General features: G+C 39.3%; 1 long non-coding RNA gene across 6 annotated transcripts in view; it reads left to right on the top strand.

Annotated features, from left to right (window-relative positions):
- LOC116488483 overlaps nucleotides 1–15,357 on the top strand; it is a 173,368-nt gene that overhangs the window by 22,543 nt on the left and 135,468 nt on the right. The window lies entirely within an intron of this gene.

Below are 15,357 nucleotides of genomic sequence, written 5' to 3'. Positions count from 1 at the left end.
GTCTGAGGATGCTGCAGTACCAGCAGCAGGTGGGGAGCTGCCTCTGTGCCCTGCTGCAGCTGTGCCTTCATGTTCTGAGTGACCTATGCTCGTGTTCCTGTTGTGTTGACCAGTCAGTCAAAAGAGACTTGCACAAGAGTACAAAGGCAGTGCAACTACTCTGCACCAGCGCAGTCATCTGCTGATGGAGTGGTCCAATTTGGCCACTTAGGAAAAGACACAGTTAAGATGTAGAGAGAAAGCTTTACTGGGTTTATACAAATACAGCAAAACATAGATATCATTTTTGGTGTGAAAGAAAATTTTCATGCAATATGGGTAAAAATGATATGGAACTAAAAATTCTAGAAAACTGACAGATGACTCTTTAGCACCTCTGAGGATGAATGTTTTGATGTAGGCGTAATGTGCTAATGAATTAGCCTTTCAAATTCAAATGGAGCAAATCTGCCTCATTCTAGTCCTAGAGCATGGAAAGTATTTGTTCAGACCTAAAAACCCATCATATGCTTTAGCAAATATATGGAATGAATGGAAATTTCCACTTGGCCAATGCAAAACTTTAATAGCAAGTAGATTGTTGGTACAAGATTCAGAAGTGTTTGTAAGAAAAATAGGTGAAGTTTGCATAGTTTAGGGTCACATTTTTACTACACTTTAATTAGTGTTGCTGATACTTGGACAGAAAAGTAAAACCATCTAAAAAGAGATGAGAACATGAGCTAAATTTGCTTGTGTGCACAGAAGTAGGTTATAGGAGGCCTACAACCAAAACCAGGTGCAAAACCAGGATGTGTCCTTGAGACTCATTCATGACTGCCCGGCAGATTTTCCCTCTCCCCTAAGAGTGAAGCCAGATCAGCCCATAAAAATCCTGTTACAAGTCTCATGGACCAGGTACTATATGATGGACAAGGACACCAAATCTGTTTAATTCTGAAAACAGAAATATTGAAATCACAATTAGGAAAGATTTTCTGACCCCCCCCCCCCAAAAAAAAAAAAAAAAAAAAAAGTGCTGGAAAAATACATAGGGTTGTCAGGGAACCCTTTCTGGTAGAGCATGCTGGGGATGCTTGGTTCAGCATTGGACTGGGAGCTAGAGTAGCTGGTGGACTATAGTTTAACAGGAAGATTTTCTATGCCTGCTTTGCAGTTTGCAGCTTGTTCAGTTCTGTCTCTGCAACGTAAACCAGATCACTGTAATAATGTAGGTTAAAAAAGACACCCCTCTTAAACAGGCAGGAGAAATAAGAGGTGTTATTGGATATAAGTGTTTACGCTGGTGAGGGAACTGTGAATTGTCTTAAATGGCCAGCAGCAGCTCAGCCTCTCAGAAGCAGGGGGAATGAGCGAGTGTTTGCACTTGCAGGCAGTAATTACAGCTGCTGCTTATTTTCCACTCTAGAGAAATTAAGCTGCTCCTGATTTAAACTGCAGTTTCATGGTACAAAGTGTTAGGTCCTGATGCTGGTTGACTTTATTTTCCCTCCTGTTCTTCCCTCCTTGCAGCACCACCCCTCCTCACCCTGCATCTTTGTGCTGTGTCAGCACAAGTCTGTGTTCATCTGTGAGATGAATAGGGAATTAGGGAACTAATCTAATTTTAAAACAAACAAACAAAAATAAAACCCCGCCCCCCCCCCCCCCCCCCCCCCCAGAAAAAAAACAAAACAACCCACTGATTACTCTCATGACTGAGTGTACGGGATGAAATTATCATAGCATCCCTTTGACTAGTGGTACACTTGGACTTATTACGTGTGCCTAACAGACAGCCTTATTCTGTGCTCTGCAGAGATAATGGAGTCACAGAACAAGCAGTGTAGAAAAGCATGACTATCCATCACTTCCATCCTTTCTGCTATGCATACTGTCTGTCACTAAACATTAATAAAATCTTACTGTTACTCAGCTTTAAACCTCCAATATCTGCAGTGCTATGCCATTACAAAGTACAAATCTTATTAGGAAAAAAACATTACCCTTTGTATTTTCCCTTAAAAAAAAGAAATATTTCACTGTTGCATTGATTGCTAAGAAAAGCACTATTATTTCAGTAAACTGTTTATAAACATTAAAAGAAATGGAGTGAGGTTTATGGGATTTAAACACACATTTCATTATTTGTTAACAGGATTTGGCTCCTGCATGCTACTTCAAACATCCCTCTTGAATATACTTTCCTTCAGTTTTGTGTCTTGAAAGAAGTCTGAAAAAAATGTGTCTGAGCTTTTTGCAAAAATTCAACAAGAAGACCTGATGGCAATTACAGGATTAAGCAGCTGTACAAACATTGTACTATATGCTAAAAAGCATCTTCAGTGAGTGCTTTCTAGTTACGCTATTATTAGTCATGAATATTTCAGTTATAAATTTAAAAAAATTGACTTTAATTAAGAGACATGCTAAGAAGAAAGTGCTTATAACTTGATTTCTCCTTGACTGGCCTCATCATCACGCATTCAGCAGCAAACTATTTATTTTCTTGACATCAATGTTATATTTGCTGTTGTCAGGAAGTACATAGCTTATGAGCAGAAAGGTTAACTTATTATATACATTGTGCCTTTGTGGAGATGAGCAAAATTTACAACTTCTGTTTTTATATCTACAATAAAATATTTATATTTTTCATAGACAGGAAAACCCAGAAAGATTTATTGATTTTATTGACGGATTAACTATTTTGTTTTGAAATGCAAGATCCTTATACTCTAACTCATATTTTTCACTTTATTGCACAGCTTTAATATTTAGTCTTGATGGAGATGGGGTAAGAGAAGTCAATAATAATTTGATTGAATAAATGTCATGCAAGAAGCTTCATAAAATAACAGTTTTGCAAAGAAATCCACCTAGCTGGGGTTTAGTGTGTTGTGTCCTCTGAGAACTGTTTGGTAGTCTCTTTAGGATGCACAGGAGCATCTCTGTAGAAGGAAAGATGACAAATTCCCTGACCTCAGTATAAATTCTCTAAAGATGAAGGCTTAAAAATCATGATAAAAAGGAGTGTTTGCTGGTAAAGAACAGGAAGGAATAGAAAGTTTCACTTATCTGGGAAGATGAAATTCAGTGGCTAATACGATCTGAACATTATGAAGACTGTAAAATCACTGGGGATATAGGGGTATGAAGTATGTTTTAGTAGCTGAAAAAGCTGTGGTATAGCTAGATCAGTGTATAAACTAAATTGAAACAAAGCCACAGCAATACCTTGTCAAGATTTCACCATCAAGCAAAAATGCAGCAGCAAATGAGGTAAAAGTGAAGCAGATTAGAAGCTTTCAACTGTTTCTGAGCCAGCTGGTGGTAGTTACCAGCATGGAAGTTTGCACAGTGCCTAGCCAGCCGTTTGTATAATCCATTGCTTTGTACAAATTATTCTTACTTTTTTTGCTCATATTATAACTTCACAGAGAGGGCTGCACTTTCAGCCAATGAGCAGAGAATGTATCAATAGAAAATTAATAGAAGGCTGCTGCATGGTTCAGCAAGATGATTACAAACTGGATTTCTTGTCTGTAATTTTTCAAGTGCTGAAAAAAATAACTTGGGTAGAATGATTACAGTCAAGAGAAACCAATTAAACAGATTTGTGTCCCATGGAATGTCTCAAGTGTATTAATCTCTATGTAAATGCTATTTTCAAGTAGTCAGAAAAAGGCCCTTCACAGCCATTCCTCCTAGAAAAATTGTAAATAAAATGTGGAGGCTATTGCTGAATTCAGTTGTTTGAGGTATTTTTCAGCTTTTGAACACAATCAAGCACTTTAACAAAAAGAAGGCAGTTTCTGTGAAAATGTAAAATTAAGTGATATCCCAACTTTTGCTGCTGCTGGTGGTTCTTTCTGTGTAATATATTTGCTGTGGCTGTGGTGTTCTTAAAAGAAAACAAGCAAATTACCCATTCAAAACTTGCAGGATTAAGGTTGCAAAGTCAAGTACTCAGAAGTTTAGGTTCCCATTTGAATCTAATTGTGTCTCTATACAGCAGTTTATATTCAATTTTCCTTTTGATAACTTGTACAAATTCTGTTTTTCTAACTTTATTTTGCCATATTTTCTCTTTTTTTTTTTTTTTTTTTTTTTTTTTTCTTTCCTTTCATTTCCTTTTCTCTGAGGCTACACTTCCACACTGTTTAAAAGTCTGTATTTCAATAAAATTATTCCTGATGTGTTGGCAGACTGTTTGTAAAACAGAAGCATGTGCAGGGGTCACGTTCATGACTGTATCAGGTCTTCCTCTCCCTGAGCAAGCTACAGCTGCAGGTCTGTCTGCACAGGTTCAGTCCCTTCCCAGCTATCTGACCCTCATCCTTCATTTGTTTCATACCAATTGCTCATGCTTGTTCTGTCCATATTGTATAATCTCTAAGCAAAATGAAACCTTTCTATGATGCAGGGTCCTTTCAAGCTGCTTTCATGTAGTGATGAAGGTGATGTGAGGAAGAGGTGCAGTTTAGGGTTTGTGTGCGTGGTGGAAATGGTGCTGACTGCCTCATTGTGCCCTGCAGAGTGCAGAGACATGCCAGCAGAAAGGAGAAGGGTTGGGGGTGTGAGAGAAATTTGAGTGTTTTAATTTCTGCACGTGTTGCAGGACTGCAGGTGTGGCCAGACTAGATGGTTACTAGGCTGGAGCTTTGGGTTCTATGGGTCTCCAAATTATGATGGGTAGGCAATATGTTTTACTGCTAGGCTGCCACTCTGCCTATAACTTCACTTTCTAGTGTTCTTGTTATGCTGCAGTCTGTCGGAAATATATAGCTCTTCTCCACTTAATATTTTCTCTAAAAGCAAAATATTCAGTTCATGCCCTTTTAAGTTGTTGTATCACGCTGTTATAAACTCAAGAGTAATAATCTAGTGTTGAACAAAGGCACATGAACAGGTAATTACCAACTTTTAACTGAGCTGTTGTGATTTAACCCAGCAGGAAGCTGAGCACCACACAGCTGCTTCTCACTCTCCCCACGTGGGATGAGGGAGAAAATCGGAAAGGTAAAAGTGCAAGACCTCATGGGTTGAGATAAAGACAGTTTACTAGGTAAAGCAAAAGCTGTGTGCACAAGCAAGGCAAAACCAGGAATTCATTTGCTACTTCCCATCGGCAGCCAGGTGTTCAGTCACTTCCAGCAAAGCAAGGCTCATCACGCATAACGTTTCTTGGGAAGATAAATGCCATCACTCCGAAAGTCCCCCCTTCCTCCCTTTCCCCAGCTGTTATTTCTGAGCATGATGCCATATGGTAAGGAACATCCCTTGGGCCCCTTTGGGTCAGCTGTCCTGGCTGTGCCCCCTCCTGGCTCCTGGTGCAGCCAGGCAGGGCAGCACAAGAAGCAGAAAAAGTCCTTGGCTCTGTGTAAGCACTGCTCTGCAACAGCTGAAAACATCGGGGTGTTATCATCATTATTTTCATCGAAAATACAAACCATGCCATTGTGTGAGCTTCTATGAAAAAGAATTAACTCTGTCCCAGCCAAACCTATGACAGCTTTCAAGGTGAATTAACGATACTTGTAGGCTGTTTCTTGCTCAGTATTTCTGACCACAGACCAGAGAAGACTGGGGTTCTTGACCCTAACTGATAGAGAGAGCGCAGGGTAACCTTAAGGTTAACCCTCTAGTTAACAGTGTACATGTAGATGTACCCTCTGTGCTCAAAAAGGTGGATAATCCTCTCTGTTGCTTCCTTTACTGTATTACACTGAACCAAGATGTCAAAATCTGAATGTGAGCAAATTTCAATGGAATCAAAAGACAGAAAAGCATCACATCACTACAGAATTGTTAGTTTGTGCTCAGTAATCTGCAAGGCTTTGTAAAGTTTCCAGGTTAAAAGAACAACTGAAAGCACTTGAAGACAGTGTAAGACAAGGAAATATCCCACTTAGGAAACAGGATACAGTGAAATATGTGTTTTCTCAAAAGTGCAGTGTGTCTGGTTAACCTGTTTTCTTTGTTTGAATAATAGGCACGTTTCAAGAAGGAAGTCTGTACTACAATATTACCCAGACAATTAGTAGTTAAACTAGTGAAGACAGAGATTTGCACAAGAATTATGAGGAAACGAGGAACCAGCTAAATCAGAGGTGATAATAGATTTTGTTAAAGGGGGAATATTATTAATGAAATTCCTCCTGGATCAGTCTTGCAGCTGATCTCATGTAAAATTTTCATTAATAATCTTGGCACAAAATTGAACTTGAACACGGGGAAAGTTCTCAAAGTACTCTTCTTTGAGGCATGGGTAGGACTTTCTCTGGGATAGTCCCAAGTGCCTAAACCAGGAGGTTAGTGAAGATGGTGGAGAGAAAAAATCATCTCCAGATGGCAGCTCACAACACTTAGGTGAGCTTCATGTCTTGCTGCCGCCCTCTTTTAACTACAGAGAGGGAGTCAGGTGGGGGCAGGATGGCTCGATTCCTGATGTAGGGAATAATGGCACTGTTTATTATAGATGGTTGAAAACCCTACGTACAGACCTGCTCTTGTTCTTGTTGACAATGTTGAAACAGGGCTTGAGCACTGGCTGTGAAACCTGCCAGCCCCCTCCAGAGACTTTACTTGAGTCCATAGATAATTTAAATGTACATGAAAGGAGTAGCCTAGAGCCAATATATTTCAAGTACTCTACTTCTTTAGTCTTTAAAGGCAGCTTTTGCAGTTAAGTTTCCTTTTGTTCCTGCAAAACACATTTGTAGGACAATATCTAATTCTCAGTCTTGCTGGTACTCACCTGCCACTTCACAGGGTGCCATATACCTGCTTAAGTACTAACCCTTCCCCTCACGAGTCAACTTAATTCAATTACAGGAAGAGAAATTGCTCTCAGCTTCACACTTACCTTCAAGTTTAATGTTACTGTTTCAGAACTTGCCTTGTATAAAAAAAATCAGAAAACAATTAATTCCCCCCACCCTAGATAATTGTTAAGAATCCAGCTGAAAATCGTTACATACTTGCAGCAATGCAAAAGGCATTGAGGATTAACAAAAAATAGTCAATATTATTGTCAGTTATATATATATATAACTGACATAATTTATATATAACTGACTTAATATATATATTAAGGTGTACCTTTCCATCTCCTGGCTACTCGTTGCTATTCCCTATATCATAATTTGTTTCCTTCAGTCATCCCCTTCTCCACCCTCCCTTTATCTATTTATTTATTTATTCCTCTTGGGTGTGGAGGACTGTTTGGATTTTTTTTTTTTTTTCTGCCTGGGTCATTTCTGTGACTTGGTTTACACCTTAGGCCCACATGGGACAGTATGATGGGAAGGTTACAAGTAACACCTCTATTCAGGAGACAGGATACTGCAGGTTTTCTAAACTTTCTAAAGTTTAACTCATGGTGTAATGGTGACATTAGTCTTCCCTTACTGCTGCCAGACCTGAGAATACAATCAGATGGTACTCATTCATTAGGTATGATTGATCTCACTGATCATGTACAAAACTTTTGTAAGATATCCAGATTTCAGTCTCTGAAAGGAGTTGATTTCATCTACTAGTGCAGGTTTGGGCACAAAATACCGGTATGGCTGATCTATTAAGCACCCTATACTGGGTTTGTATAACAAGCACCATTGTGTATAGATCACATGTTTTCTGAAAGGATTTGGAGAAGAGAAGAGAAGGATATAAAAATCAATAGAAAATACTTACTTTACAGTATGAGACTAAAATAGGTTTCTTTAGACTATAGAGCAAGGGCTAAGAGCTAGTGCATGTTCCTTGTAAATACTCCATGTTTTTAACAACAAAGAATGATAGAAGCTACTTAGCTTTTTTTTTTTTTTTAATAAAAAAAATATTTTTTTTATAAAAAAAAATAAATTTATTAAAATAAATATTTATTAAAATAAATAAATTAAATATTTTTTTAATTAAAAAAAAAAATACTTTAAGGAGAAAGGGATACATGCTGTAAGGTAGTGAAGTGTGGAGGAGACTTCCAATCAAAGTAGTGGAGGTAAGAAACTTAATGAATTCTGATCCAAAGATTGATAGATGAAAAGCATGATTTTGTTGCTGTTGTGATATACGTAGTTTTATTGTCTATATTATGATGCATTCTAACTCACTGTCTCCAATGTATGCCAAATTTGGTTTCCTAAATTATCATTGTTTAGTCTGAACAAAAACATTTACTGTTGAAGCTGATCTGTTGTGAACCAGTTACAAAAGAACTTGCACCTGCATTTGACTGCTTTATTTTGAACTTTGAGCCTGATCCTGCATCCTGAATTGTATGAACTTAATTTAAAGCAATGTATGTACCTATAATGATTTCAGTAGCACAAACTCAGCATATTGTGAAGTACACATGGGTTACAAGGAAATGAGCTATCACCACCTATATTCAAATAAGATCTCAGAAGACTGTGTGCTGTTAGCTGATAGAATATTTTTCGGCTATTCAGTTTACAGAATAGCATATCCAGCAGCTGTCACTGAATTAGGGTCTTGAGCTAGTCTCCGTCTGAGCAGTATAGCAATTTGGCAGGAATCGCAAATGAGCAGCAGTCATTGATTTGCTGTGTAGAATATGAATGGCAGAGTACTTTGAGGGTTAACCCTGAAATGCAGCCGATTATTTAAGAAAGATTTTTAGAAAATATTTGAACAAGAGGCTTCTTCAAAACAATAGGTACTGAAATAGGAAATGCATAGATAAATTATGCATTCAACCTGAAAGGTCTCACATCATATAGGAACGTTTTGTCTCTTAGAACATCATACAGAAAGGGAGATGTCAGAAAATGGAGCAGTCAGAACAATCCATATCTTCACATCTAGTTTGGTTTCACTATAGTCTTGCCCTAATTATTATTTAAAACCAGCCTAGAAGGAGAGTATCTGTCAGTCTCCCTATTTACACCACCTTTAAGTTTTCTGAAGAGACTATGAACAAAGTTGCCATGGTCTTCTGTAACTTAGATTCTTGTTTTAAGAGTAGGTATAATCACCAAATTAATTTTGAAGAAAGCTATTGTAAAGTCAGCCACAAAAACACCTGAGAAGTCTGGAAAAGACTTATTCTTAATGTTCATAATCCATTATCTTGCTGCTGCCAGTAAGCTACCGTTAGCACATGCTTAGGCATATGCCTTTCTGAATTTGCAAATGTCACTGATGTTTCAGAGGTTTAGGGGAGTAGAATGCATAAATGACAGTTATCACTATGGTCATTAACTTCTGGGTTTGGAAAGTCTTTTGCATTATGATCGAGAACTTTCTTCCAGATGACAGCCAGAGGCAGTAAAAGAAAGATGGAATCTTTAGGGAGATAGGACCCAGACATAATTCTATGACAAATTATAATGACAAGGTTGGGCTTGGGATTTGTAATGTCATGTACTGAAATAAAATCCATCTCCAGATAGCGCATACAGGCCTACTGCTGTTTGAAATAACCATCTTCGTAAAGCACAATATACTTTCTCTGGATCAAGAAACACATTCTCTTCCTGCACCATAGTGTTTACATATTTTATTCTCATAACCTAGTATGATTCTGAGATATAAATATAGTTTGCTGGGGAATTCATATGGGTCTCTATGCAGCTTAAACAGACAGTAGAAATTGTATCCTTGCCATACTTGTGGAAAAGTACTAACTTCAGAATTTCTCTTACATGAAAATATTTTAAAATATATTATTTTGCATCATTATATTTTTGAGACAAATGCTACATTTGAAATAAATTCATTGCAATTCTGTCAAAAAAGGGTAAATGGAAAAAATAAAGAAAAAGAATAACTCATTCAAAAATCACCCTTTATGAAAGATACTGGTTACCCTTGCAGATAGCAAGGAGAAGTTAATCTTAAGATTGCTAGGAGAAACTACAGGGTATGCTTCTTAGTAATTGTGATCCTTATTCTTATAAATAGCAAATTACTCTCTCTTTTGCAAGTGCTAAAATGTTTGTAGGTGAAATAGCCTACATTTCCAGGGCCCAGTGAATGGCAGAATCTACCAGTCTGGAATGGGTAAATCATAGCTGGTTTTATAACCATTTTGATTTTCACCAGTCACCAGCCTGGGCTGCCAATTGAGGAAACATATTGCTAACTAAGGGTACACTTTTGCTTCACTCTATAGGTGCAGACTAAAGCAGATAGAAGAGGGAGTCCTCTCAATGAAATCAATTGCTATTCTTCCTGTGACATGCTAAAGCACAAATGCACCATGTTACCCCAATGCATTACTAAAGGACTCATTACATTTACATAACATCTACTACTAATAAGCAATTCTACAGCTGAATAAGACTTGTCAGGTCTCATTAACTGTTGCAGAGGAGTCTAGATCCTTGTATTATTTCTAGAGAGTCTTTTAACCAAATTTATTATTATTGATGCTTCTGTGTCTACATATTCTTTTTTCTGTTTGGCCTGCATTGAAACTTTTTGTTAAATTTGTACAGATCTCTGACAAGTCTAACACAGTGTTGAACCTTATTTTTCAAATCTTGAAGTTTTGTCTGTCACATCACCTGCTTCTTCTTCCTTTGTGCCTGCATGTGCTTTTAAATTGTCTAAATCTAATCAATATAAGATTAGAACACCCCTGAATTACATTCTTTGTTGTAACATCAGTTTTTCTATGCAGCTTCTTCTCTACCTAGGTTATCCTGGTACCCACACTAGCTCTGAAATGAGCTTTACATAGAAACTGACCTCAGCCTTCTGGAAATGTTTGAATCTCTTTTGTGAATGGACTTGTGGCTGTGGCCTTCCCCCTTCCTGGATTGCCCTGGAAGAAAAGAGAATATCACACCTTTGCCTGTGTAACAGAGGATACCTATGTCTGATTATGATATCACAGAATCACAGAATCACAGAATTTCCTAGGTTGGAAGAGACCTCAAGGTCATCGAGTCCAACCTCCAACCTAACGCTAACAGCCCTCCACTAAACCATATCCCTAAGCTCTACATCTAAACGTCTTTTGAAGACTTCCAGGGATGGTGACTCTACCACTTCCCTGGGCAGCCTGTTCCAGTGCCTCACAACCCTTTCAGTGAAGAAGTTCTTCCTAACATCTAACCTAAAACTCCCCTGGCTCAACTTAAACCCATTCCCCCTCGTCCTGTCACCAGGCACGTGGGAGAACAGGCCAACCCCCACCTCGCTACAGCCTCCCTTGAGGTACCTAAAAAGAGCGATAAGGTCACCCCTGAGCCTCCTCTTCTCCAGGCTGAACAAGCCCAGCTCCCTCAGCCGCTCCTCGTAGGACTTGTTCTCCAGGCCCCTCACCAGCTTCGTCGCCCTTCTCTGCACCCGCTCAAGCACCTCGATGTCCTTCTTGTAGCGAGGGGCCCAAAACTACTTGGCAGATTTCAAGTGGGCTGAAAAAACAAAATGTGTTTCTTATTGAAGAACTACACCTTAACTAGTAAGGTCAAAATCAGAGCTTGCCAATATAAATCACTTCCCTGATGTATTCTAATATGCAAAGAAAAACATGAGGTGTAGCATAAGTAGATACCTTCCTAGATGTGTAGGTTTTGACATAATTAGTTAGTGAAAAGGCAGTATGAAGTGAAGGGTTTCCAAAGCAGATCTGGAAAAAACTGGCCTGAATATAGCTACTCTGTGTGGACTGATTGTAACAGGAAATTGATAGCTGGTAATTATATCCCATCCTTATCCTTCCAGAAACAGAACTTCTGATACATGTTAGACCCTTTTCTTTCCAGAACATAGAATTGGATCATACCTCTGTGCTGTTTACTTTTCCCATATAATGGAAGAACATGATGTAGACTTTTAAGTTTTATAATAGGAAGATGAACTATTGTTCTATAGTAACATTTAGAAAAAAGCAAACAAGCAAACAAAATCCCTTTATTAAGCCTGGAACTTGATTAGAAACAATGCTGAAGAACTTGGATGGGTGTGTTGATTGTGTATGTGTATCTTTTCCACAAAAAGGAAAGATACTACAGAATTCTGGCCAAAAAACAACAACAACAACAACAACAACAACAACAAAACAACAAAAAACAAACCCACAAAAAACAGTTATTGTGTTAAAAATCTATAAAGTACTTATTGTAGTACATTTGCAGTGATGAACACAGACAAGTTCCTCATTTTGTGTCATTAGGGAGATAAAAGCAATGATGGATATATGATTTCTATCTAAAATTTTGGTTAGACCTCACCTTAAATATAGTGTGAAATACCTGTACAGAGCAACTGTAAAAATTGCGTTTGAGAACACAGAGTAATATAAAAAACAAGCTCAGATTGTAAGGATCTATACAGAAGAAAAGTTTAAATCAGACTTCATTCTCACTGAAAAATGAGAAAATTCAATGAAAATTCATATTTATGATAGTAATGAATATAAAATTTAGTGGCATTGCAGAAATACAATTATAAAAAAATACCTCTATATAATTTGCTAAATTAGTGAAAACAAACAAGAAATAATTAAATAAATTCAGGTAGATGACCATCATGTTATACAAAGAGTAGCTGCTGAATGAACTGAAACTGGTGGAATACAAGGGCAGAGTCTCTGGTAGTAAAGACAGTGTAAGAGGACCTTGCTTCTGAATTACCTCTTACCAGGGAACAATGACCTATTGTGAATCTGGTCTTTAAAATAAAATGGTTTGAGTTAAAAAATTATTTATTTTTCCCTAGAACCTTCTTTCAGTGATCTGATGGAGGTGGAAATTTGTAAACAGAGAAGGGCAATGGGTGCTATTGAATAGGGCAGTTGAGCAGTGTGGCAAAGCCAGTCTGTAAGATTCAGAAAGAAGCAGGTAGGGAGACTGAAAAGACAAAGAGGGCTAAAAGCAAAATGGAAGTGAAATGAAAAGATGATAACTGTTGCGAGCATTGGAAAACATTTGTCTTTTCTAATACTTTTAGAAGTATAAAATAATAAAGAGTAAATATTTTTTTCAAGTATTTATTTGGATTTAAATAACAGTTTAAAATGAATTCCCTGAAAACATTGATTTTAGGTGGCTCCTATCATCATAACAACTGAGCATCTTAAAAACCATAAATTCATTTATCTTTATAACTTGACGTTGTAGTGAATGCCATCCACATAAGGGAGGACAATATTGCTTACAGTAACATAGGAAGTCTGAGACAGAACAGGAAATGGAAAGCAGCCTAATCATCTCACTAATGAGCAGCCTTTCCAGTTTGCTCAGAGTTAATCTCTCTCTACAACAAATTTGTGTCTTTTTGTTTGCTTATTTGTTTGTTTTAGTTGTTATTTGAGTTTTAAACTTCATGCGTCTGAAAACAGGTCTTAACAAGGGAAGCGGAAAATACACTCACAGATACAGGGCTTACGGAAATAATGTTTCCATTGTGTTACCAGGGAATTTAATAGGTTTTAATGGGAAGCCAGTCACTTTTGACTCCAGAGTAATAGAGAAAAACAGAGTGTGTAAGGGAGCTTATAAAGGAGAAGAAATTTGTTACTCATATGAGAGGAAAGAGGCTCAGATTGCATAACAATTTGCTTGATTCTGTTCGAATCATGGACCCAGAGTGGACGATATGCTCCATGTATGACACCTAAAACTCTCCCAGGAGTCTTGTACTTTTCCATGTTTCCTGCTTACAGTGCTCACAGAATCACAGAATCATCTAGGTTGAAAGAGACCTCAAGATCACCTAGTCCAACCTCTGACCTAACACTAACAAGTCCCCCACTAAACCATATCACAAAGCTCTACGTCTTAATGTCTTTTAAAAACCTCCAGGGATGGTGACTCAACTGGGCAGCCCATTCCAGTGCCTAACAACCCTTTCAGTAAAGAAGTTCTTCCTAATATCCAACCTAAACCTCCCCTGGTGCAACTTTACCCCTTTCCCCCTTGTCGTGGTTCCGCTCGAGTGGGCACGCAATAATTATCGTAACGGGCAAAACAGACTCGGCATAAGGAGATAGTAAGATTTATTGCCTACAACTAACAAGCTAGAGAAGTGAGAAAACAAAGGAAAAAGCAAACCAAAAGCACCTTCCCCCCCATCCACCCTCTTCCACCTCCTCCCCCCGAGCGGCGCAGGGGAATGGGGGAATGGGGGTTATGGTCAGTCTACAGCACTTCTTCTCTGCCGCTCCTTCTCGGTCACTCTCGTCCCCTGTGCTGTGGGGTCCCACCCACGGGATGCAGTCCTTGATGAACTGATCCGGCGTGGGCTTCCCACAGGCAGCAGCTCTTTCAGAACTGCTCCAGATATGGGTCTGTACCACGGGGTCCATCCCTCAGGAGAAAACTGCTCCAACCTGGCTCCCCTACGGGCAGCAGCTCCTGCCAGGTCACCTGCTCCTGCGTGGGCTCCTCTCCATGGGCTACAGGTCCGGCCCGGAATCTGCTCCGGCAGGGGTCTTCCACAGGCGGCAGCCTCCGTCGGTGCAGGGCCACCTGCTCCACCGTGGTCTCCTCCACGGGCTGCAGCATGGAACCCTGCTCCACCGTGGTACTCCATGGGCTGCAGGGGGACATCCTGCTTCACCATGGTCCTCACCACAGGCCGCAGGGGACTTCTGCTCCAGCGCCTGGAGCACCTCTCCCCCTCCCTCTACACTGACCTTGGCACCTGCAAGGCTGTTTCTCACTCCCGGCTGCTGTGTGGCGCAGCATTTTTTTCCCTGTCTTAAATATGCTCTCACAGAGGCGCAAACAACATCGCTTATTGGCTCAGCTCTGGAAAACAATGGGGCCCTTCCTAAACATGGGGCAGCTTCTAGATCTTTCTCACAGAAACCACCCCTATAGCCCCCTGCTACCAAAACCTTGCCACGTAAACCCACTACACCCCTTGTCCTATCACCAGGCATGTGCAAAAACAGACCAACCTCTACCTTGCCACAGCCTCCTTTAAGGTACCTGTAGAGTGCAATAAGGTTGCCCCTGAGCCTCCTTTTCTCCAGGCTGAACAAATCCAGCTCCCTCAGCCGCTCCTCGTAAGACTTGTTCTCCAGACCTCTCACCAGCTTCGTTGCCCTTCTCTGGACTTGCTCGAGCACCTCGTTGTCCTTCTAGTCATCACCCTAAGCTGTCTGAATGTTGCAGAAAAACAGAAGATATAAAATGCTTGCGTGTAGCAGATGAGGCACAGCTAAAATAGAGGTGGTAAAGTCTGGACTTGTGGCTGAAAGTCACAGTAAAACTTCACTTGAATGTGACTGAACAGAAGACAGAAAAAGAAAGCCTGCAACTGCCACTTTGGCTGTAAGTGAGAAGACTTAATTTCATACACATGCTTATGAATGCATTTATGAGTAAGAGTCGTGAACATCAGGAAGTTGGACGGTAATTAACTACAATGTCAGTAAGAGATTTCAACTGCATA

This window comes from Aythya fuligula, chromosome 4, assembly GCF_009819795.1.
Source record: "Aythya fuligula isolate bAytFul2 chromosome 4, bAytFul2.pri, whole genome shotgun sequence".
Taxonomy (NCBI): Eukaryota; Metazoa; Chordata; class Aves; order Anseriformes; family Anatidae; genus Aythya; species Aythya fuligula.
Note: the sequence above shows the minus strand (reverse complement) of the source record. Positions and strands in the feature narration are given on the sequence as shown.